The sequence below is a fragment of the Sus scrofa genome, chromosome 7 (genome assembly GCF_000003025.6).
Source record: "Sus scrofa isolate TJ Tabasco breed Duroc chromosome 7, Sscrofa11.1, whole genome shotgun sequence".
In the NCBI taxonomy this organism is placed as follows: domain Eukaryota; kingdom Metazoa; phylum Chordata; class Mammalia; order Artiodactyla; family Suidae; genus Sus; species Sus scrofa.
Window position 1 is genome coordinate 8,024,176 of NC_010449.5, and position 18,475 is coordinate 8,042,650.

At 41.7% G+C, this 18,475-nt stretch overlaps 1 protein-coding gene and 1 long non-coding RNA gene across 3 annotated transcripts in view; one reads left to right on the forward strand and one right to left on the reverse strand.

Moving 5' to 3' along the window:
• NEDD9 (neural precursor cell expressed, developmentally down-regulated 9) overlaps positions 1-18,475 on the reverse strand; it is a 286,512-nt gene that overhangs the window by 217,134 nt on the left and 50,903 nt on the right. The window contains exon 2 of the mRNA XM_021100184.1: positions 3,937-4,114. The gene's annotated coding sequence lies outside the window, so the exon portion shown is untranslated. The remainder of the gene's footprint in view (positions 1-3,936; positions 4,115-18,475) is intronic.
• On the forward strand, positions 248-15,193 carry LOC110261774. Of its 2 annotated transcripts, XR_002346300.1 has the most exons (5): positions 248-485; positions 917-1,067; positions 6,767-6,825; positions 7,763-7,845; positions 14,373-15,193. It is a non-coding gene; the product is annotated as an uncharacterized LOC110261774 (long non-coding RNA). The 2 variants fall into 2 exon arrangements; XR_002346299.1 differs by lacking the exon at positions 14,373-15,193 and having other exon boundaries at positions 250-485; positions 7,763-7,885.

An 18,475-nucleotide genomic window follows, 5' to 3' on the forward strand; every position in this document is an offset into this window, starting at 1 on the left:
TTACTAGCACCTTGTAACAAATTATCCCCAAACCTAGCAGCTTAAACCAACCACTTGATTATGCTCCTGGTTCTGCAGCTTAGGGATTTGAAGAGGGTACAGGACTCCAGAATGTCTGGGCTCAGCGGAGGAGACTCATGGTAGAGGGTGACTTCACGGCCAGGGGCTGGGATTATGTGAAGGAGTCTTCTACTCTCTTGGCCGGCAGTCTCTGCTTAGCTGTCATCTGGGAGCTATTGCCTGAAACACCTGCATATGTCATCTTCACCACAAGTGTCTCAGGGGAGACCCCTTACATGGCAACTAGCCTTCCCCAGAGAAAGTATCTCAAAAGAAACAGACCAAAGCTTCAGGGCCTTTTCTGAACCACCTTGGAAATAATGGGCCCATCACTCCCTCCACCTTCTACAGGTTTCTAAGGCCAATTCGGATTCCAGAGAAGGAGAATTTAGATCTCTCTCCAATTCTTGATGAAGAAGAGCAAGGTAAGAGTCTGTGGGATGGGAGATCTGGTCGTGGCCATCTTTAGAAAATACAGTCTTCCACAACTGCAGGGAAAGAAGTGCGACGGCAGGGGAGGACACGGGAACACGGAAGGGGACCTAGTCTTGACTGGAAGCATTAAGCAATAATTTTTCAAAGGAGGTGCCTAAGGAGCTGAAATTGAGGATCCACAGAATTTAGCCAAAGACTATCTTAGTTCAGGCTTCCGGGTGGCCTCAATTAGCATAGGCTGGGTGGCTTAAACAAAAACCATTTCTTTCTCACAGTACTGGGGGCTGGCAGTCTAAGGTCCAGGTACCAGCAGGATCAGGTTCTGATGAGGCTCTTCTTCCTCATTTACAGACCTTCTCATTGTCCCCTCACATGGCAGAGAGGGATCTACTCGTTTTGTTTGTTTGTTTGTTTGTTTTAGGGTCACATCCGTGGCATAGGGAAGATGAGAAGTCCCAGGATAAGAGTTGAATCAGAGCTGCAGCTACCAGACTACACGACAGCCACACCAGATCCTTAACCCACTGAGCAAGGCCAGGGAGTGAACCCACATCCTCATGGATACTAGTCAGGTTCGTTTTCCATGGAGCCAAAAAGGGAACTCCTCATCCTCATTTTATGAGGACACTGATTACATATGGAGGCTCTACCCTCATAACCTAATCACCTTCTAGAAGCCTGTCTCCAAATCCCACACATTTGGGGGTTAGAGTTTAAACATACAAATTTGGGGGCCACTGAAATGTGCAGTCTACGATCAACTATGTGTGAAACAGTATTTTAAGCCAATAAAACAACTATTACATTTAGAATGGGTAAGGAATGAGGTCTTACTGTACAGCACAGGGAACCACATCCAATCCCTTGGGCTAGAACATGACAGAAGATAGTATGAGAAAAAGAATATATATATATATATGACTAGGTCACTATGCTATACAGCAGAAATTGGCACAATACTGTAAATCAACTATACTTTAATTTTAAAAAAGCTCATTTAAAAGAATAATAATAATAAACCATGGGCAGAGATCTAGAGTTTGGTGGGAACCTAAGCCATATATGAGGCTGAAATAATTTCCATGCGGCTGCCTTGCAGTGTGTGAGCGTGGGGCCTTTCGGGGAGGGTGGGGTAGACGTGGTGGAGGGAAGTTAGTATGTGTATATGTGTGTGTTTCTGGAGGATAAAAAATGGGGCTGGAGAGGCAAGCAAGAGCCAGATCATGAAGGTCCTGGGGAAACATCTAAGGGAATTTGAAATATAGGCGATTGGAAGAGAAAAGGAATGTTCTCTGTTTGTAGAAAGGCCATTCATTACAGGCAGCGTAAAAATGAGAACGGAATTCAAATGCAGGCAGCCCCTAATTTTCTAAAATCCTGACTCTGAAAAAAATAAGGATACTTGTTTTGCTCCTTTGGATGACAATGCATGCTGCTTGTCTCTTTAATTTCTCACTTAAAAAATTTAAATCGAAAGTCCTCTCCACTCCCCAAAGGAGCATACTTAAGGCTCATGGACTCAGGAACCCCCCCCCCCACAACATACAGCAACTTCATCACCCCTCTAAGACCTTCCCGAGCCCTATCGAAAGCAGTAGAGCACTGGAAATATCAACTTAATGCTTAATGTTAAGCGTCATTTATTTTCAGTACAATTTTTTCACAAACGTGGAGAAAAACTTCTCTCCAAGAGGAAAGGTAAATCCCCAGTCACCAATTTATTCTCTAGAAAGAATCAAACTTTCCTCAGGCAGGGAAGATACCAAGTAGGAGAAGCCATCATTATGAGACATTTTATGACACTGCAGACTGCGTGGCAAATGACCATTTATATGAAACCATTCATTTCCTGCAGTGTGGTTCCCAAGTGTTTGCTTTCTTGGAACAATGATGGGAAATTTCCTAACACAAGAAGGACTATGACGTCAGCTCCACTTACATGTTGTTCTTTTTAGTCTTGGAAAATGTCCCTTTATCCTTCACGCATTAGATGGATCTAAAATAAGCAAGTCTAGACAGTGGAAACCATATATAAGATCTATGGTTTCTTCCCCCCATTATTTAGTACCGTAGAGTGTAAGTCACTTAATAATCTCTGGAAACCAGGGAAGTACGCAAGGGTATAAAAAATATGTATGTCAGGTAATACATCTTTGGCTGTTTTCCTAGGTAATTACAGGCTACTTTAACTCTTTTAAAGAAGTGGGTGGGACTTCGATAAATGGTGTTGGGAAAACTGTACAGCCACATGCAGAAGAATCTTATGCCATCCCCAAAAGTTAACTCAAAATGGATTAAAGACATGAATGTAAGATCCAAAACCAACATTTCTAGAAGAAAATATATGGACAATAAGCTCCTTGACATAAGTCTTGTGACAATTTTTTGGATTTGACACCAAAAGTAAAGGAAATAAAATGGGACTATAGCAAACGAAAAAGCTTCCACGTAGAAGAGGAAGTCATTGACAAAATAAAAAGGCAACCCGCTAAATGAGAGAAAATATTTATAAATATTATATATCCTATAAGGGACTAATATCCAATATATAAAGAATTCGGGAGTTCCCATTTTGGCTCAGAGGTAACGAACCGACTAGTGTCCGTGAGGATGTGGGTTTGATCCCTGGCCTTGCTCAGTGGGTTAAGGACCCAGCATTGCCTTGAGCTGCGGTGTAGGTCACAGACGTGGCTCGGATCTGGTGTTGCTGTGGCTGGCAGCTGCAGCTCAGATTCAGTCCCTAGCCTGGGAACCTCCATATGCCACAGGTGCAGCCCTAAAAAACGAAGAAGAACAAGAAGAAGAGGAGGAGGAAGAAGAAGAACTCATATAACTCTATAGCAAAAGGAAAACACACAAAGAGCAGTCCAGCTAGACAAATGGGCAGAGCATCTGAGCAGACATTTTCCCAAAGAAGACATACAGATGGCCAAAAGGTACATGAGACGGTGATCCGCATCACCAGTCATCAAGCAAAAGCACATCACAGCCACAACGAGAGGCCACATCACACCTGTCAGAACGGCTCCTCTTGAAAAGACAGGAAATAACGGGTTGGCGAGGATGTAGAGAAGAGAGAGCTCTTGTGCACTGCTGGTGGGGGTGTAAATTGGTGCAGCCACGAAGGAAGACAGGATGGCAGTTCTTCAAAAAAATTGAAAGGAGAACTAGCATATGATCCAGCAATCCCATTGCTGGGTATGTACCCACAGAAAAACGAAGACACTAGTTTGAAAGGACACCTGCACCCGCGTGTTCATCGCAGCATTGTTTACAACAGACAAGACACGGAAACGACCTCAGTGTCCATCAACAAGAGAATGGGCCCGATTCCTGGCCCTGTGCGAGCTCAGGTCCTGGGTCCGCTAATCGTTTGGGGATGGAAGCTCTTTCTCTAGCTTTGGACAGTTTCCTGACACACAGACTCTGAGGATTACTCACTGATGACCGCTGGAGACCCTTCTGCAGCTCTCTGGGTCTCTCTCTGTGCAGCTGTCCTCAGGAGTCTGTCCAGGGAATGAATGGCATCTGTCTGGCTCTTCTGAGACTCTCGGCTCCATCTCCTCAACTCAAGGAGACGAAGAGGCTCCGCTTGTGTTCCTTCTCCCAGGGACACAGCCTGCAAAGGAAACGCAGCAAAAGCTTGAGCAGGAAGGACTTGTTTCTCATCAGGATCACCATCTTCTGCTACCTCATGTTGTGTCTTGAAAACAGTTGCTTCTTAGGTTTGTCCTGCCCCCCACGCCCCCAGGAATAAGAAGCAACCCAGGCCCTGTTACTCTACCTTGACCGAAAAATGAATTTCTCATTTTTTCAAAGCTATGACTATCTTGGATTTTTCTACTCATTTGCCTGAACTAGAAATCACAGAAAATTATTAGTAACTCAACAGAGAATTAGAATAATTTGAAGAAAGTATTCAGGATGCAGCACAGATTTAAAAATAAATAGAAAATATGAAAAGTTTTAAGAGACGTGGGGATAGAATGAGAAACTACAAAACACTTCTTGTTTGCCAGTTCTTCCTCCGAGGTTTAGTTTTCTTCCTACTGAAGTACATTCTTTTGTGGTTTTTTCAGTGATGGAAAAGCCATGAGTTATAAACTCTCTCAGGCTTAATTTGTTTGAAATTGGCTTTATTTCACCTTTACTTTTTTTTCTTTTTTACAGCCACGCCTGCCACATATGGACGTTCCTGGGCTAAGAGTGGAATTGGAGCTGCATCTGCAACCTATACCACAGCTTGCAGCAACGACGGATCCTTAAGCCACTGAGCAAGGCCAGGAATCAAACCCACCTCCTCACAGACACTATGTTGGGTTCTTAACCCACTGAGCCACAATAGGAACTTCGCCTTTACTTTTGAATAATAATTTAGCTGAATAGAACCTTCCAGGGTGACAACTACTTTCTTCTAATACTTAAAATCATCATTCTATTGTTTTCTGGCCTCTAGTAATGCTAAGGAGAACCTTACTGTTAGTCAAATTTTGTTCCTTTGTAAGTAATTTACTTTTTATTCAGATGGCTTTAAATTTTTTCTTTCGTCTTTAGTATCTCGCTGCTTGCTACTGACCATGTGTCAGAATTTCTTTCCTTTTTAAGAGTGGGTAATATTCCATTATAAGCATATTCCACATTTTGTTGAAATCCTTAATAAATTTTTAACAAGGGTTCCTATTAAAACCCTTGTACTTGCCCCGCAATTATGTAGCTACTTCTGCTTATTCTATCACACAAAATTTTTACCAGAAAGCTACAACAGAATATAAGAGAAGAAATTAATAGTGTATTCTTCAGAAAACCATTCCAGTAGCCCAAGAGAAAACCACTCTGAAAGCTAAACCCTTCATAGAAACACAGTGTACCAGGCCTGGTGCCTGACCCTCTATAAAGAGGGCTTCCTTCTCTTCAAACCGTTTGAGTGTGACTTTTCATCTCCCTTTGGAGGAATCTGTCTCCTACGCACCGGGAGCAGTTATGGGCTCAAATTCCCTCTGTCCCATTTCCACACCTTAACCAGTGCACTTCCTAGGACAACCACCTGCAGCAGGACATTTCTCAGGGTAGCTAGATGCTCACTGGGGGGGTGGGGGTTCCCTGAAGACGGTCCAGGATAAATGTTGGTTCTCCACATTTAATGCTCGTTGAGATTTCCCTGGTATAATGTGCAAATATGCCTTCTTATGTCTGAGTCACCTCAGGAGCTATTGTCTCAGAAGAGACATGAGGTCTCCGGAACCTCACACTCAAGGTCCATATTAAGGATGAGACACGTTTTTCTTTTCTTTTTTTTTTTTTTATAATTTTTTTATTTTCCCACTGTACAGCAAGGGGGTCAGGTTATCCTTACATGTATACATTAGAGACACGTTTTTCTAATTACGTAGAGTGTGCTCAGATCTCTCCCCGAGCTGGAGGGTAACACACATTATGGGCACCAAAGTGACAGGCTGGCCTCGATCGCCTTCCTAATTCCACAACTTGACTAGAGGCCCACAGCACATGAAACATGAGCCTGAGGATATATAACTTTTTCAAACAACGGGATTTGCTTCTTCATGTCCTTCCTCTGGCAGCACAAAAACCTAGATGAAGCTTTGCCACAAGGGTTTTTTGAACCTTAGGCAGGCCACATTTTTAAGCAAAACATACCAACACTGCTTTTTGTACTAGAAAGCAAATCAGAATTAAAGTACTTTCAGAATTAAAGTGATTTCCAGGGGTTAGAGGATAAGATACTGCAAGGTTATGTGTGGTGGGAAGGGGCTGTGTTTAGAGTGAATGACAAAATCATCCTTAGAGAAACGTCTCCTAGGTAGCTGGAGTTCCAAGTATAAATGAAAGAGAATGTCCTTTGGCTTCGTGATTTCATCTAGTGCTTTTGATCTGGCTCTTAAATATTCCGCACGTATTTTTGAAGTAATCTGGCTCATGTCCTCTGGACTTAGGCTCGTTATCACAGCGGCAGCTAGGCACGGGTGGCTTTGGGGCCCTTGAAATGTGCTGTGAGTATAACATTCACACTCGATTTTGAAGACTATTACATATCTCACCAGTTTTCATAACAATAGTTTTTTGTACATATTGGGTTAAAAATATGCTATTGAAATGAACTTCATCTGTTTCTTTTGACTTTTTTCTAATGGGGCTACAGACCCCTTAGAATCACATATGTGGCTTGCTGGCATCTGTATGAGATAGCATTCATCCAGAACCAAGTTAATTTTTGATACAAACTCACTTAGCTTTGGACCTCTATAGTTCTCAGATCTGTTCTCATCCCGAAGACTCATCCCAATCTGCCCTCTCTCAACTCGAGTCTCAGAGGTGAGTCCTTTGCTAATGAGTGAGCCGAGCCTACCCGCAGCACATTCTCTTCAACTCCTCTGTAAGCTACCTCCTACACAGGCTTCAGGGAAAGGGGACATCATTTTATTTCTTTGAAGAAAATGCCCCCCTCCTCAATCTAAACTGACATTCCAAACTGTGGGGTTTTTGTTTTTTTCAAACTGAAATTTAGAGTAAGGAGTGACTTGTCAAATTGGGCAGAATGTTTCATTCTAACACCAACGAGCCTGTCAACAGAAGTATAAATAAATAAATGACTTAAAGCCGTGATGTCTTCCTCAGTTTCCTGGCCAGAGCAGGAACTGCTCATAAAGAGAAAAAGAAGAGGTCAGCAAAAGCAGGATTTCACTAGACTTTATTCTAAATAAGGCAGTTAATTCATAGTTTGAGGAAGTGCACAGAAAATGCTGTGCTCAGTGCATTTAGGAGAGCCTTATCTTAATAGATATAAGATTGGTTTTGTTGCTGGAAGCTAAAAGAGAGAGGAGACAGAGGGGACAAAAGGGGTCAAAAGAATATATTTCATAGGATTTTACTGCTTAATAATATTAAGCATATACCACATGCATTGACTTTTAATTTCCTAAATGAAAGGGTTTTTCTGTTTTGGTACTTGGTTGGTAAAAGAATAATAAGTGTGTAATTTTACAATATTTTTAAAATTCACTTGATGGTGTGTTGAGCAAAAAGTGTAGAAAAGGATATATAGCTCGTTCATTTTTATCGTAAGGTATTACTTAATGAAGTTTGTGTTGAACTAATTTGAGCTCATAATTCATATACCCTGTCATGCACAAAAATTTTTGATTCATATCTTTCTATAACCCTATTATTTAAACATAAAAACCTTATTTAGGATTTTTAAGTTTGATATTTCTAAGTGGTTACTATTCTGTAATTTTTTTTTTCCACACAGATTTAGAAACTTTTGATGCATCCTGAATTGTTTCGGATTTTTTTCCTTGTGTGACATGGAATACTTTAATACCTCTTTAAAATGTAAGTGAGGGGAACAGAGCTAACATCTTCCTTGAAATTACTTTATTGTAGTACTTTATTGTGTCTGGGAGAAGTGATGGATTTTTCTGGATGTTATCCAAATGTCTTCACCAGCGTTTTAACGTTACAATAGAAGTCTTTTTTTTTTTTTCTGCCTTAATTTCAGCTCTTGCACATACTCCAGAATATGTGTGGTGCACTGTTTGACACCGCAATGAAGAACATTGGTTCTGCGGGTCCCAAACCCTCCTTGGGGTAAATATTAGGAATTAGAATAAGTAAATGAAATATGGAGTCCCTTTCCTGACCTTTCTCATGGCCTACTTGAGAGAGCCTGAAATAACTACTGTGAAAAAACCATATATATATATATATATATATATATATATATATGTTTATTTATGTTAGTGCTTCTAAGGTTAACTGTGATAATGATATTTCTCTGCGAGGTAAATGAACTGCTTTATTTAGAATAAAAGCCCAGATGAAATCCTGCTTACTTCAATCTACCCAATGCGTTGTTAACACTGAATCAGTATTACAGTTGTGATAGTTATCATTGCAATTCAATCTCAGCTTTGTTTATTTTACTTTATTTTTTGGTCTGTCTTTTTAGGGTCGCACATGGAGGTTCCCAGGCTAGGGGTCGAATGGGAGCTACAGCGGCCAGCCTGCACCACAGCCACAGCAACGCCATCCGAGCTGCATCTGCAATATGCACCACAGCTCACGGCAACGCTGATTCCGAACCCACTGAGCAAGGCCAGGGATTGAACCCGAAACCTCATGGTTCCTAGTTGGATTCGTTTCCACTGAGCCACGACGGGAACACTTTTTTTTTTTTTTTTCTCAATCTCGGCTTTAGCATCATGTTTATATATAGCTGAATCATAGCTGAACTTATAATTGCTGTAAGTGCGAAAGGCTGTTTACTGCTAATACCTTTAATTTTCTGTCTGAGGACTTTCTTTCTGGCCACAGCAATATGGACGTTCTGCCTATGCAAAGGCCAAGCCAGAAGTTTCAGAGAATTCAAACCCTCAGAAATAAGGGTCAAATGGGGAGATGAGGGATAAGTCTCACAATTTTCTTACCCCTCGGGTTAGTTTCCCTTTGAGGCATATTCTGCTCCAGTACTCTGTAAACTTTATCACTGGGGATACTGTTAAAAATTCATGTGCTGATTCAGTAGACTCGGGGTGGAGCTTGAGATAATGGGTGATAATTGTGATAAACCACATTGAGTAGGACGTTTTACAGTCTCCCAGAATTCCCCAAAGAAATTAAGTGCCATTTGCCTTCAATGAGAAGAAGCTTGATTATTTTTCTTTCGTGTTCTTCCCCTCCGTGTTTCTTGCGTCTTCATTCTCCTCCTGGTGTTTCCTACCTGCCTGTGGATCCTTATCGCAGGGTCTGCTTCTGGGGGAACCCAAATCAACAACATACATGCGCATGCAATACCTATCCATACCCTGATGTAGCTGTCTGGATCCTATGTATACTACCTACCATCTACCCACCTAGGCATCCAGCTACCCACTTATCTATTTATCTCCCTACTATCCACCTGCCTATCATGAACACAGCATACAGTGCAGCCTCTTAAAGACTCTAGACAATCGAAGAGCTAGAAGGGAAAGGACAAAGAGATCTGGGAGACCGTAGAAAGAGCAAGTTGATGATCACACGCTAAACTGACTTTGTCCTCCTTTGTATGTAGCTGTCGAAAGGATTTGATATTCTGGAACTCTAGTTTTTTGTCTTGTTTTTTGTCTTCTTAGGGCCACATCCATAGCATATGGAAGTTCCCAGGCTAGCAGTCAAATTGGAGCTGCAGCTGCCAGTCTATGCCACAGCCACACAGGATCCGAGCCATGCCTGCAATCTACACCACAGCTCATGGCAATGCTGGATCCTTAGCCCACTGAGTGAGGACAAGGATCGAACCCATGTCCCCATGGATCCTCGTCGGGTTCGTTACCACTAAGCCACTATGGGAACTCTGGGACTCTAGTTAAAGGGGAGACATGTTACGTTATGTTAGTTATGGCTGCACAAATGGTGCCTCTTCAGAAGTCCACAGGGAAAGAGCCATTCTATTGGATAGACGGGAGAGAGGTCTTTTCACCAGATTCTGTTATTCAGGACACACTGTTGGGAGGGTTGGTCATCGGGGTCATGGAAAGAAGTTGGGTTTGGGTTAAACATTAATCTTGGAAAGACTGAAAGCAGCATAAGCAGAGAGGCACTGGGAGAAGTGGCGGGAAAGGTGATGCCACTTCATGCTTGTGGGTCAGCTCTGCAAAGAAGAGGAAGATAAATGAATGGGTCTTGCAGATGGTCACCCAGGATTCTTTTTTTTTGGCCGCCCCATGGCTTATGGAGTTCCTGGGTATGCTGCAGCTGCAGCAGCACCGGATCCTTTAACCCACTGTGCAGAGCCAGGGAGGTCAAACCTGTGTCCTCCTGGTGCTGCCAATCCATTGTGCCACAGCCAGAACTCCTCACCCAGATTCTTCAGTGACTTTGTGAAGCTGGTACAATGTGTGCAACTTCTCTTGTGGGAGCATCATTGAGAGCAAAGCTCTGGACTTCCTCACCTTGAATCCCACCTCTGCCACGTCCGGGTTATGTCACCTTAGCACGTTTTCCACCCTCTTTAAGCATCAGTCCTCCCATCTACACAGTGGAGACATAATGTGTATCTCATAGCATCATGATGAAAGTTAAAGGAGGTGTTTTGAATAAAGTACTTGTGTTACTATAACCAGAGGATGAGAGCTGCCCTAATAGTACAAATAAACCCAAGAATGCTGGGAGAGTGGTGGGTGGTGGTTTGATCTGATTCAGGTACGTACACACACACACACACACACACACACACACACACACGTTTAATATCACATTCATAGAAAGCCACTGGAGTGATAATGCCCTGATGATGGGACTCAATCCCAGCTATGACAGACAAATAATCCTACTACGTATCTTAGCTACGCATGAAATCACTCTGTGAAATCTTTCTTTGAGCAAAGCAAACACCTGTTCTTGGTGGATCACAAAAGGGAAACTTGGTTTAGAGCTCTTGCTTCGCCTTTTAAGTCTGTGACCCCTGCTAGAATAGATCCTGCCAAGGCCACACTGTTTCTAAGTCAGGCCGTCCAAGTTTTCTCAGGGAAAAGGCTCCCTCTTGACAATGTCCTCCCAGAGCTGAGATTCTCGGGGCTGAAAGAGAGAAAGAGCCTCTTTATTTTTGCTACCAAAACCCACTGATCACACCCAAGTGGTCTCACCATTTGCTGTGGCTTCTCTCCAGGGTCCTGATAGGTTGCTATTCTGGAAGCAACATGTTGGAAGGCCAAGGATAGGTCACTTCTTAGGGCTGTGCAGAAGAGAACCAATCATCGTAACAACCGTTTAATTACAGTGGTTCCTTCATCGCCGTCTTTTGAAAGCAACTTTCCCTCCTTAACCAAGTTCTGTCCCAGTCTCTTTATGGACCAAAGAAGGTCGATGCTGATGGAAATCACAGATGTAGTCAAACCTCCCTGGTGGCAGTCCGGTCAGAGGTCACCTGGCCCCTTTTCAGTAACAGGTGTCACTCGGCCTCTGCTTTTCAAGAGGGTTTGAATCAAGAGACATTCAGGGTAAAGCACTGTCATACTGCTTTTTAAATCCTTCTGTAAAGCTTATTTTCTATAAGCTATTTGACAGCTGGCTTTTGGATATAAGCCTGTAGGAGTAGGTGTCATAGTCTCAGAAATGAAGTCCCTGCTGTTTCAACAGTGTGAGCTGCCTTTGTTTCAAATTACATTTCAGGATGCCATGCAATAGATGTACGACAAACACACCTTGTCTCACACACCCTCGCACACACGTGTAGGCAATAAGAGAGGGAAGCATAAAGAATTTATTACAATTATGGGCAAAATAAATAGAATCCTATTTGTACTATATTACTATTGTGAAGGATAATCATCTGGTCATTAATTATCATGCTAGACTTGAAAATGCCTCTCATCCGTGTTGAAACACAAAATATTTGCCCTTCCTCCTCCTGGCTTCCAACTAGGGAAAATAAAAGATAGACAATTCACACATACCTGAAAAGTTCAAAATTTTAAAAGAATCAATAGGCAGAAAATCTAATCTAAAAGACATACTGAAGCCACTGATCACAGAACTCTAAATGGTCCTAATTAATGAAGGGACTCAAGCACTGCTTGCCTGTGGGGAAGAACCCGCAGTTCCAAACGACAGCCTTGCTATTCATACACTGTGCAAAAACATAGGTTCAAATACAGAGACCCTGGGGTGTTGCACGGAGCTCCAACAATGGCTTGGGAAACGCAAACACTACAGCTGACAACTGTGTGGTCCAACACGGCTGACCTACACGGCAGATTTTAGCACCACCTGTTACTCTCTCATATGGAAAGAGGTTCAACAGGTGACCACATAGGGGTGCACACGTGCATTTTCCCCACACATACACTGTAACTCAAGAGTCAGATTTGTAGCTCCCCAGGAAAGAATCCAAGGCCGAGGATGAGTGACTGAGACTCTTGTTTGGACCTGGAGAGCACAGACAGCAGCTGCAGCCTATCACAGAGATTGGCTGCTGACAGGAAAAAGCATTGATAATTTCATCAGATCTTACAGATCAGTAACAACAGAACACCCTTCCTCAGATTGGTGGTCACCATGGTAGCCACAGATGCTTTGACTGAACTAAGTATTTTAAAACATTTTTTAAATGTGGTAAGATACATGTGACATAAAATTTACCATCATCATCATTTTTAAGTACACTGTTCAGAAGTTTTAAGTCCACTCATATTGTTGTGCAAGAAATCCCCAGAACTCTCTTCACTCTGCAAAACTTAAACTCTGTACCCATTAAAAAATCACCCCCATTTCCTCTTCCCAGCAGCCCCTCCAAACCACCATTCTACTTTCTGTCTCTGAAAGCTATTACTCTAGGTATCTTACATAAGTGGAATCATACAGTATTGGTCCTTTGTGATTGGCTTATTTCACTTAGCATAGTGTCCTCAAGGTTCATCTATGGTATAGCATATGGTAGAAATCCCTTCTTTTTTAGGACTGCATAGTATTCCATTCATGTACATATCACATTTTGTCTATTCATTCATCTGCCAATGAACATCTGGATTGTTTCTATCTTTTGGATATTGTGAACAATACTGCTATAAACATGAGTTTTGAAATCAGCATTTTTTTGGTCATTTTTTAGGGCCACACCCACAGCATATGGAGGTTCCCAGGCTAGGGGTCCAATTGGAACTGTAGCCACTGGCCTACACCATAGCCACAGCAACCTGAGACCTGAGCTGCATCTGCGACCTACACCACAGCTCACAGCAATGCCAGATCCTTAACCCACTGAGCAAGGCCAGGGATTGAACCTGTGTCCACATGGATGTTAGTTAGATTCATTTCTGCTGAGCCATGACAGGAACTCTGAAATTAGTATTTTTAATTACAGTAGTAAAAGGCTCACTTTCCACTTCATGGCTAACTTATTTTTTGATCCTCAAGGGGTTGTGTTTTGCAGAAAGTGTAAAATTATTCTATTGCAGGAAGCCCTTTTGTCCCATGATCCTCACTGATATGGCTCAGTGGGGGTTAGGAAATCTATGGGCATGGAGCATAAATGAAGCTCATTGGTCCATAAATCTACGCCAATTTTAATCTTCACCTCCTTAGCACTAAATTTTCAGTGTTCGAGCCAAAATACACTGAATGAGAAATATTACTCAAGAGTTCTACCTTTATTGATATCACAGTCTTGGCTAAAACTTGCAAAGTGCTTAAAAGGTTCCAGACACCATTCTTAGCTATTTCACTATCATTAGACCTGAGGTACAAATGGAGATGAGTCAAAGAGAGGCAAAGCATTTCCCCAGGGGTACACAGCTAGCCAGGGATTTGAACCCCAGTAGTTTTGCTCCAGAATTCATGAACTTCACCACCACACTACACCGTATCTCCTTCTTTCACATATATGGATAGATGTGTATGTGTGTGTGGGGGGGTGTATATTGTTGTTCTGACAATCAGCAATGAAAGAAAACACATTAGACTCCAAACTGGTATTTCTAGAAAATGGTGCAACAACATTATGATAGAAAGTGCTCTGATTTTGTAACGGAACACAACTTTGAATCCCAGTGGAATCCATCAACTGTTTTGTGACCACTATTCTCTTGGCTTCAGTTTTCTCATCTGAAAATGGAAATAATATACTATCTACTTGACTTAGTTGTAAACATTTAAGGAAACAGTGCTGTAAGATACTTAGATCCTGGAAGATACTCATAAATGTGAGTTCTCTTAACTCTTAACAGGCAATAGAAGAATGAGACCTCAAAAAAGGGAAATGTGTTTTTATAACAACAGGCATTGTATAAGCACACTCAGTATCACTTTATTATTATTATTATTATTTTGTATGAGGGAACATAAGAATTAGGATGCCTCCTCGCTCTTTTGCCTTCTGCCAGAGTCTGTTCAGAAATATGACACATGCTGCGTTGGATACCTAATAGTACGTCCTGATAAAAATCAACCCTGTTTTTTCTACAAGTTGGGAAGAAGCACCAAATGCCAGGATCAAGGTCACCGTTAACGGGCTGAATCTGTATCCTCCTTCCCTTTGCTCCAGAATACCATGACTCTCAGCACTTATCATAAATTGGCCTTCAGGGCCAGCACAGAAAGTGCTGGCTCTCAGTCTTGACCCAAAGCCATTGTTGTGTAATAATGTCTCCATAGCCATATAATCAGTCCTGTGTGGTGTAACAATGTGATTAACATAAAATGCTATAAACCTACTATTTCATCAATAAAACAATATTCACATGGAAGCCAAGATATTATTTGTCCAGTTGGCTCAGTCGACTCAAGGACGATCCTTTCGAGCTCAGTTGAATCAAGAATGATCACACTTGGTAGGATAATGTCATACAAGGATTTCTTCAAATTGCCTCAATATGCTTGGCTTTGAAGACACGCAGTGAGGGACCATGGGGACCAGGGAGACACGTATCTAGGCTTGCCACTCTCAAAAGAAGATTTTCTTGACAACACAGAAGGAGTTTCTTCATAGAGATTAAAAGATAACGTGAAATACCTGCATCTTTACACACACACATAAAACATATGTTTCATGTGGTTTCACTATCCTTTATCTTTTAATGTTTTTCCTTGAGTAAAATGTTTAACTCCTCCATTTGTTTTCATTTCATAATTACTAGGGATTGACTGCCATTAAATCAACGGCCAAGTGAATGGCAAGTTCGAACAAGCATAAGAAATTAAAAAAAAAAAAAAAAAAAAAAAAACGAAACAAAACAAAAAAAAGGAGTTCCCATCTTGGTGCAGCAGAAACAAATCTGACTGGGAACCGTGAGGTTGAGGGTTCAATCCCTGGCCTCGCTCAGGGGGTTAAGGATCCAGCGTTGCTCTGAGCTGTGGTGTAGGTCGAAGATGCGGCTTGGATCTGGCATTGCTGTGGCTGTGGTGTAGGCTGGCAGCAACAGCCCCGATTGGACCCATAGCGTGGGACCCCCAATATGTCGAGGGTATGGCCCTAAAAAGACAAAAAAAAAAAAAAGAAATTCTGGAATTGTCTTTAAAATAGATTACATTCTCCCATTTGTGCAATAAACATCTCATCATATTATTGGAGGTTCCAGCTTACTGATAAAAACACTTGATTGAGTTCATAAATCAGACATTTTTTTTTCAATACTACTATTTTAGAGCAGTTTAAGGTTCACAACAAAACTAAGAGGAAGGTACAGAGGTTTCCCATATAACTTGTATGGACACAGACGCCTCCCCCAACTCCCCTGCCCACCCCCCCCACATCAATAGCCTCCATCAGAGTGCGACATTTGTTATGGCTGAGAACAAACACTGACACAGCATTATCACCCAAAGACCAAGGTTTGCACTGGGCTTCACTTTTGCTGTACATTCTATGGATTTGCACAAGTGTATAAGGACATGAATGTATAACATCTAATGACAATGGAACTGTGGGTTATTTTCCTTGTCGTTCTCTCTTGTTTCTGGCCCAAGATGAAAAGTTGAAAGTCCAGTATCCAGTTAAAGGGTATGGAAGGCAGGGGCTTTCCTGAACAGAGACATTAGCTGGAAAAACTACCGTTTTTCCAGGGTTGGATTCTCATCTCTGACACTAGCTCTGTTTTTGCATGGGTAGTTCACGATTCCTGGTGTCTTTTCTTGAACAAGTTGATCCCTCCTCAAGAGTGGGTTTGGAATGTCTCCTGCCAACACTCAAGTCAAATCGTGTCTGCTTACAACCCCTCTTGAACGATTCCGTTCTTGCTCTAAGGTACTATTCACACATTTTAAAGGGTAATCACGGTGTATTTGCATTTTTAAGTTCTCAGGACCACTTTTCTTAGCCGTCTGCAGTGTCAGATATTAGGGCACGGTCTCATCATAGAGATGAAACCAAGCGTGAGATGGTTAAGAGGTTAAGGTGAATTTTGGTTCAAGGTGAGAATTCACAGGTTTTGGTCCACTGAGCCATGATTCCCATGCTTACATATCTGTGGAACAGCAGCTGTGAGGTGAAACTCTGAGAAATATTCTCAGTGAAGTTGACAATTTTAAAAGACCCCTCCTCCTTCCCCTCTTCTTCTGATACAGAATCTGTCACATTCCTCACAGCTACCTGTCTTCCTTGGCTTGAATACCTTGGGCAGGGTGCTTGCTTCTGCACAATCAACTCATCTCAGATCCAAGGATCACTTCTTGACAAAAGGTATTTTTTCTTTAGATAGAGCCATGCATCCCTCAGAGTCTGATTCTCGGTTCTTCAAGCTTGGCCAGCATTTTGGGACAGTTTTAGAAATAATTTTTATTTACTTTTGCTTTTTAGGGTCATACTCAGAGCATATGAACATTCCCAGGTCCAGGTTTGGGATCGAATCGGTGCTGCAGCTGCTGGCCTACACCACAGCCACAGCGATGCTGGATCAGAGCCATGTCTGCATCCTACACCACAGCTCACAGCAATGCTGGATCCTTAATCCACTGAGTGGGGCCAGGAATCGAACCTGGGTCCTCGTGGAGACTGGCCAGGTTCATTACCCTGAGCCAGAGCAGGAACTCCAAGAAATAATTTTTTAAAGGGGAAAACTTGTGTGCCTGAGTAGTGAGGTCACTGCATTTGAAGTTCATGTACTTTATTTGGAGAACGGATAAATCAGGCTAGTTCTCTGTTTCCCAGAGTATAATCTCCTTGCTTTTTACCTCTGTTTAATTTTCTTCTATTTTCTGCCTGGTGTCTTCCTTCTCTCGAATATGTTTCTATATTTTTCTCTTTTCTCTCAGGTTTGTATTTCTCGCTATGGTGTTTTTCTCTTTTTCCTTTTTCTTCTCCTCTATTTACCTTTCCCCTCAGTTTTAATGAATATTTGCTAGATACTTATTTCAGACTAAGGAGTGGGTCAGGTACTTAAAGAAATATAGGGAAAGGCTTTGCCCTTCAAGAAAATAAGCTCTTCTGTGGAATCTGTTCTCTCTCCTTTCAATAACCGTAACAGAAAATAGTTATTTGTCCTGATTTTTGTCTTGTGTTCCTCATAGTTAACTGGGGGGAAAAAAAGCAAACTGATTATGTTCTATTTCTTATTGGAAAGAACCAAAAAATAATATAGGTGGGTTTGTTTTTTGTTCCTTTATGTGACAATTAATTTTTTACTTTTTACATCAATGAAACTTGGCTGAAAAAAATTTTTTTTTCTCATAGACCCACAGACATAAAAAATAAATTTATGGTTCCCAAAGGAGAAGTGGGAGAGGGATAAAACAGGAGGATGGTACTGATATATGCACACGACTACATATAATTTACATAACCATCAAGGACCTACTGCATAGCACAGGCAACTGTAGTCAATATTTTATAACAATCTATAAGGGAAAAGAATCTAAAAAAGAATGTGTGTGTGTGCGCGTATTTGCTAAATTACTGTGCCATACACCTGAAACTAACACAACCTTGTAAATCAGCTATAATTTTTAAAAATATTTTTTCTATATCCTTGCATTACTCCTTTTTCTTTGACATGAGAAACATTTTAGGAATAGGCTCAGGTGCTCTAGAGAGCCTACTGGTTTGTCTGTGTTATCAGTAAGCAATGCCACATGCTCAGCTAATATTCAACACCTGTTGGTCTTTCACAGTGTGAACTGTATGAAGCCAATGGCCCTCAATTCAGCCTGCATGGACTCACCCACATGGCTGGTTAAATCACCCATTTCTGGGTCTTACCCCCCCAGAGTTTCTGACTCAGCAAGCCTGAGAATTTGTTTTTCTAACAGGTTCTGTCTGCAGTGATGCTGCTGCTGCTGGTCTGGGGACCACGTTTTGAGAACCACTATATTCAACTGAACGTCAGGTAGTTAAAGAGAGAATTTTGCCTGCAGGGCATTGGTAGCAGGTCTAATCACCTATGCTCATTTTTAGGGTTCAGAATAGCGAACTGTAAAATCAACCTTTAAATAAAAATATGATTTAATACACTGTTATTATTTAAATGTTTTTCTACGAGTGAAGAAAAGGATT